Source organism: Haplochromis burtoni, unplaced genomic scaffold, assembly GCF_018398535.1.
Source record: "Haplochromis burtoni strain Fernald_Lab_line unplaced genomic scaffold, NCSU_Asbu1 Contig_76, whole genome shotgun sequence".
In the NCBI taxonomy this organism is placed as follows: Eukaryota; Metazoa; Chordata; class Actinopteri; order Cichliformes; family Cichlidae; genus Haplochromis; species Haplochromis burtoni.
Window position 1 is genome coordinate 2,182,851 of NW_024582437.1, and position 7,000 is coordinate 2,189,850.

The 7,000-nt window shown below is 40.9% G+C and overlaps 1 protein-coding gene across 1 annotated transcript in view; it reads right to left on the minus strand.

Annotated features, from left to right (window-relative positions):
- The window catches only part of LOC102304357 (chemokine-like receptor 1), a 3,180-nt gene extending 2,558 nt beyond the window's left edge, over positions 1-622 (minus strand). Inside the window, exon 1 of the mRNA XM_005924330.3 lies at positions 483-622. The gene's annotated coding sequence lies outside the window, so the exon portion shown is untranslated. The remainder of the gene's footprint in view (positions 1-482) is intronic.
- Positions 623-7,000: the final 6,378 nt, after the last annotated feature.

The following is a 7,000-nucleotide window of genomic DNA, read 5'->3' on the forward strand; positions in this document are numbered from 1 at the left end:
AAAAACAGTGTTGGGAGTGGAAACGCGAGAAAAAAATGGAGAGGCGCTTTCATTTTGTTCTAATCGCTGCATAGAAATATGACTAAAAGCACGACTCTAAACCATCTGGTCACTCTAAAAAAGAAAATTGGCGGTCTGTGAAGCAACCACAACTTTGTATGCGTCGTGTATCGGGATTCCTCCTGTCCCTCTGATGCTCCAAATTCAATTATAGTCTGTCCTGTTTCAGAGAAATATCTGTATTATTAAGTTTCATAAATATGTAGGGTCTTATCTAAAATCCATGGTGAGGAAGGTCTACGGATAAGAGCCAAAGATACGACTGTGCGCTCACAGCTTTGAGCCATCCACGCACGTCAATTACGCACTACCTCTTAAGGCGTAAAACATAAATGAACACTCATAACAGCAACGATCACAAACGCAAGAGACACAGAATAAGTTTTGCTTTTTCAGAATTAAAGTGATTGAAATGTATTTACCTCAGCAGCCCAAGATACCTGATGTCTTCATTTTCCGTCTGTTAATTAACTAATCAGTGCTCCGTCTTGATGATCAGAAGCCCGCACTGCTAAGCTTCATAAAGCCATCCACTTCTTACGTTACCACTGACCACTGTAACTTTTGCTGGGAATCTAACTTCCTCCGGGGCAGTGTATGTTGAAGTTAAAAGATGAATAGCTATGAAATCACCGCCCACTAGCTAATCAGTTCTCCAGAAAATAGCGCATCTATGGAAAATTCCTCTGACGTCCGTGCGCTGATGGGGTCTAAAGTTTTTCTGTTTCCCTCGTGAATACTGCTATAGTTTCTTACATGGTTCACTGCTACAGACATTCGCTACTGTTTTGGTGCACGTCTCATCTAAATCTCACAACTCATCAAGACAAGTTGTAATTTTTCAGTCAGTGCCAGAGGTGCACAAAGAATAAGCGTTCTTTACCTAAGTAGAAGTACAGATTTTACATATACTGCATACATTTCTACCAGCTTTTGTGTGCAAAGTAACTGAATCTTTTTACTATATTAATATGATAAAATTTCACATTGTAATCCACACAAACCTGTTTATTTTGCTCAGAATTACCACAACTGCTGAGTAGTTTCATGCAAACTTTGAAGAGCACGCAGTATACACCTCAATTTGTATTGCAAGGCATTTCACAATATGAAAGAAAAACATAACACCATATACAGATCTAATATGATTTTAAAATGAGGACTTATGTAAACTTTAAGTTTCCACTTTATCACATGTCACTGAGGAGTTCTTATCTTTCAAAATAACCTCTGTTCTCCTGTCTTTCTTACATCTTTCTCCATCTTTGGGTGAAGTTATCTTGCACTTTTCTCTCCCTGGGAAATGCAGCAGCTGGATCTTTGACTTGCACTATATGACAAATGGCATAACAGTTGTTTGCTTGCTGATATTGTTAAGCTGATACAATGTTGCATTTGAAAGTACAGGACACTTAAAAACATTGCTCATAATGTGAGTTGGGTACAGTCTGACCAGCTTTAGTGGCACAATGATATGATCTTTGCACAAATGCTGTCCTCTTTATTAAGTTTTTTCTTAAGCTGTGTGAAGTAATTTCAGCTGGTGGGCAGGTTGTTTACTGCCTTCTCTGCATAAATGTTTGTGTCTTCCATTAAACCTTCGTCACTGTTCTTGGCTTACTGGTGTGTGACAGTGCGTCTGCTGTTATCAGGGGAGTGTAAAATAAAGTAACTGTTAGTGGTATGTAATTCCACAATTTTTGGTGTCAATCTGATTTCAAGTAAGTAAAAGTGATAGTGGTGTGTTATGATTTATGTGATATATAAGTAATTTGCCAAGCTTGAACATATTTTAATAACCTCTAAATCACTGTGGTTTTTACTTTCCAAAATAAGTAGTGAACCCAATAAAATATATAATATATGATTTCCGAATATCATGATTATTTTTAGGGCTCTATCAGTGGTATTCACTTATAGTGTTTTGCTCACAGGAGTTGCCCACAGCATTTGTTTGCAGTGAATTGCTTCAGACAGCTCACTGAACTGTCTGCTTGTAAAGTTGCCTGGCTATAGCAGCTGTGTGTGGGTCTTTGCCCAGGATTGTCCTGGGGGCTCAGGCTGCCACAAGAAGTGTTGTCTGTCATTCCCTCTATGGCAGCTTTTTGTTTTTTTGTGGCAGCCTTATCTCAAACAGGCTTTATTATTTCTGCCCTAATCAGAGACATAAAGGTAATTTGGTTTGATGGTTGTGGGCAGCTTTTTCCTGTTTTCATGTCTCATGCTAAAGAACAATTTAAATCCAGTTTCTGTATGGTGTTCATGCTATCTTCATAAATGAGACCCTTCCTCTGGTTTTTGTGCTCTGCTTTCTTGTTTTCCTTGTGATGTAATTAGACAACCACCTGTTTGACTGTGGGCAGCACTGTCCTGGTTTCACCTTTCATACTACATAAATAAGCAGTTTCAGTGTATTTGAAATTGAATTGATAAAGACAGTTTCAGCGATATAATCATATACAGCTGCAAAAAAGTATCACTTAACCTACATTGTGGCCATAAAATATAGAAGTTACAATCCCCATCATTTTGAAAAGAAAGTCCATGTGGTCTGTTTGCCCACAACCCCACAAATGTGGCATAAATAGAAAGCCCAGGATGACCCATTGACAGTACAGCATTACTCATATAGATTGCATAAATGCTGCTTGATAGTTTCAGACATATGTCCCTGAGATAAGACAAAAATTTATTGCTGGGTCTTAGGAGGATAAAGATATTTTTAGTGGCCAACACGGATGGGATTGTTTACAATGCATGTACAAAAACACCAAGTCATTAAGATACTTGCAAAACAGGTATTTTTAATTTTACATAACCCTTTAATAAATACAGCTGAGTAGTCTACGAATATAAGCAAATATATTACAGATAAAAACAAACAGAAATCACTATTTGGCAGCTGAACACTTTTTGGAATAAACCCTGGTACACTGGTACATCTATAATTGTAATTCATTTGACTCATGTAACATCCAGGGGAAACCCCAGGTTAACTTAGCAAATTAATAACCAGCTTAATGTGACCGCTTATCCTGACTGCCAATATTAGAGAAAAGGAAATATATCCCTGGTATGCTAAACTCATATCACAGTTGAGGGTTACAGTAACAGAGCCTAAAGAACTTAACATGTGAATGAATCAGAATCAGAATATTTCATTAATCCCTGAGTGAACTATGTGAGATTTTAAACGTGTATAATGTCCGCTTATAGTTTGCGAGCTATTCCAACCAGCTGATGTGCAGAATTTTAAATTCTTAATAGTTTGAAGTAAATGTTTCATGTGCTGATTCATTTTCTAACATTTATCTGGTCCTCAAGATAATAATTCATAAATTGTTTAAACATTTTTCTATTGGGATGTCACCATGAGTGGTAATTTGGATTTGATACAAATAAATATAGTATATAAGTAGTCCATTTAAATAGCTTTATACTTTAAACATTTAACTATTTTTTTTCATACTGTAAACAACCTACTTATTTACCTTCAAGAGCAGAGTTTCCTTTTGTGGTGTTCCCCTACTGGTCTTTCTCAGTGACACATGAACAAAGATTTTAGTGGGTAGCAAAGTTTGTGTTTTTACTTTTGATTTATATTTCACCAATGTAGTGTTACTGGTCCATTTGTAGAATTTTTTTCCCTGACGAACAATTGTAACATTAGAAATGATTTGTTAGCTTTGTGCATCTCTGTAATGCTTCTTCTGAGATACTGTGAAGGCTGGTAGGACTGAGGCATAGTTCACAGCAGAGCTGGTCAGAGAAAGAGAAGTGGTACAACCCACACTTTCAGTCTTATTTGCTTAACTTCGGTCTGAGGGACCCAGGGTCCTTGAGCAGTGTGGTGTCATATGCCGTGGGAGTGTCTGGTCGGGTGTGGTCCAGGTTCCTGTTGCCCATTCCCTGGGGTTGAGTTGGCCAGCTAATAACCTGCTTCCAATTTCCGGGCCTCCATGTGGAGGGTTTTTAAGCCAGCGCTGCCTGCCACTCCTCGCCAGTTCGTCTTGCTACCACTAGTAACTTGGCCTCCACTGTGTTTGGCATCCGTCTGCCTGGATCTTGGATTAATGTGTTCTCTGTCTCCAGTGTTATCCAGATACATCACCTGTCGTGCTCATTAGCAGAGCTGGTTCTTTTTTCACCCCGTTCTCCAGTCTGCCTAGAACCCTAGGGCTACATACTCACCATCTCCTCAGCCTTCCCTCCTGCCCGTGCTTTAATGGTGGATCTCTCTCCTCTGAACACCCTGGAACCTGGACCAGCTGATCCCTGGGACGCTCCCACGGCAACCCCTCCTCTGCCTAATAGCTGGTGTTTCCAAGTAAGAACAAGACTCTCCACTAGAACCACTCACCTCAGCCCTTTAATTGTTTCCCAGATCAGTAAAACCTCTCTCCTGTGTTTGTAGAAGTTCCCGCCCGTGTTCTCCTTGTGTTCCATGTCCGTTTCTCCGACCTCCGGTCTCCCTCAGTTCCTGCGTATAGTTTCTGCTAGACCCAGCCTTGTTTAAGTACTTTTCCCTTCAATAAAATCAATCAATCAATCAATCAAGGCTTTATTCGCCACGTGCAGGTTGCCCTGCAGTGAAATAGGACCCCCCCCCCGACCTTACACACACAACACAGACATCACATGGGGATACAGGTCGGAGATCGGTAGCGTTACAGAAAAAACACTGAAATATACACTACAATGGGAAAGTACAAGAGGAAAAAAAGAGACCTCTACTCATGCTGGGCTCCTGGGAGGACAGCATGAGAACAGGAAACAAAAAAACTCCTCTGCACAAAAAAGCACATAAATGTCCACAGCACAACATTATGGAACACGTGACAAGCCACAGGGTTGGGTGGGGGGTGAGGAGTAATCCGAAGCAAACACAGCAGCCATCCTGCCCAGCGCTACCATTCCAGCGCGGGCTCAGACCCGTCGTGTTCCCAGGAGGGAACAAGCATCGAAGGCGTTTGGAAAGGGAGGGGGGATGAGTGTGTGCATATCAGTGTATATGTATGTGTGTGCGTGTACATAGTTCGAGCAATTGAGTCTGCTCTTGAGCCCACAGCATTCTTGTTTGTGACATGTGGACTCAATTATTATTATGTGTTTTCGCTGCATTGTGCTGCTGTGTGTGTCCACATTTGTATGTATAGGCAGGCATGTGTGTGTGCAGTGGTATTCTGACAGGCACCTTCAGGCCTGGTGGGTGTGGCCCTGCTAGGGGGGCTGGCCACACCTGGAGACCATGCCAAGCTCGTTGGGTGAGCTATTTAAGAGCATGAGGAAGCTCCTAAGGGCAGGGGATTGTTGAGTTAGACTCCATGTTAGTGGTTCTAGTGTTAAGTGTATGCCTGCTGGAGTTTGGTGTCCTGACAGCTGCGTCTGTTGTTTTTCGTCAGGAGGAGAGCGTACCACAGGACTGCAGTATGCACAGGGTGTGCGGAGACACGGGAGCAGAGAGCAAGGAGTACAGACACTTGGGAGAAGGCACAACACAGGAGTTGAGGGAGCGCACTAGAGATTTATTTACTTCACTATAAATAAAAGCACTATTCCAGGATTTCGGTCCCTTCTCCAAATGGCAAACCATGGCAGGTATTTGCTAGAAAGCCAGTCAGAAAGTTAAGCAATGGATTAGGCTGGACAGCCTATCCAGCTGATGAGGCTTAAAGGACATATGCAGCTGATTGTTATGGGCATAGAAATGATAAGAAATGTCACTAAAAGATTGAATAATACTGGCTAAAGGAAGCACATAGAAAGAAAAATAATTATGGACCCAAAACTGAACCCTACAGAACCCCACAGGTTAGGGAGGCAGTGTTAGAGGTGAACTTGTCAGTCCTATACCAGCCAAAACCTCAAGCCTGTTAAGTAGAATTTTGTGGTCAATGGTATCAAAGGCTACACTGAGATCAAGCAAAATGATCACAGAGCAATTCCCTGCAGCAGCCATTAAAAGATCATTATAGACCCTTAAGACAACGGTCTCAGTCGAGTGCTGCTTTTGAAAGCCAGGTTGAAAAGGGTAAAAAGTCTTTAATCTGCATAGTAAGATTCTGAACATGATTTTCTACATTTTTTTTTCTAGTAATTTGCTTATAAATAGCAATTTTTCAAATAGGCTGATAATTAGAACTGGGATAGAGAGTCTGTTTTTTCAATAGAGGAGTCACCTCAGCATGTTTAGAAATAGGACGGAAGCAAGCAACTGGGCAATTTTAATACACTGCTCCTGTTGTCAGTTTTGGTGTTTTGGTGATTTCTAATCTTTAGGTTTTGCTTCTTTGCCTCCCTTGTGTTCCTTGTGTTACATCTAGTTATCCTGGTCTCTATGTTTGTGTATTCCATGTTTTTCCTCCAAAAGTTCATTCTGTTCATCTGGACATAGCGTTTCGTGGGAGAAACGTTTCGTCACTCATCCAAGTGACTTCTTCAGTCTCACCTGAGATTCAGCCTCAGATGCTGACAAAACAGGATTATTACTAAAAGTCTGCAAATGGGCTCTTCAGTTAAAGGCTTCCGGGCAACAAAAATCCTCCAGAAGGCACAGCATCATTTGCGTCTCAACTGTTCCGATACTCCTGACACGTATGGGATCACCACAGGTTTTCAGTGTTGGGTAAGTTACTTTAAAATAGTAACTGAGTTACATTACTAGTTATGCGGATCTAGCAAAGTGTTGCCAGGGGGGCAGGTAGGGCATTAACAGGGAATGGGGGGCACAAAGAAATACTTTTCTTTCTTATTCTCATTTAAAATGTCTAGCTTTTAAAAAATAATTATTGAATCTTACAACAAACGATTGATAGATTGATGCATATATACCATCAGAACAGTGTACATCACTGTCACAACAGTGTTTATTTTCATTCAAAGGCTTTATGATTTTTCCTATAATGGTGGGCCGGTCTCTAGTCAAAATGCCCGGGCCAAT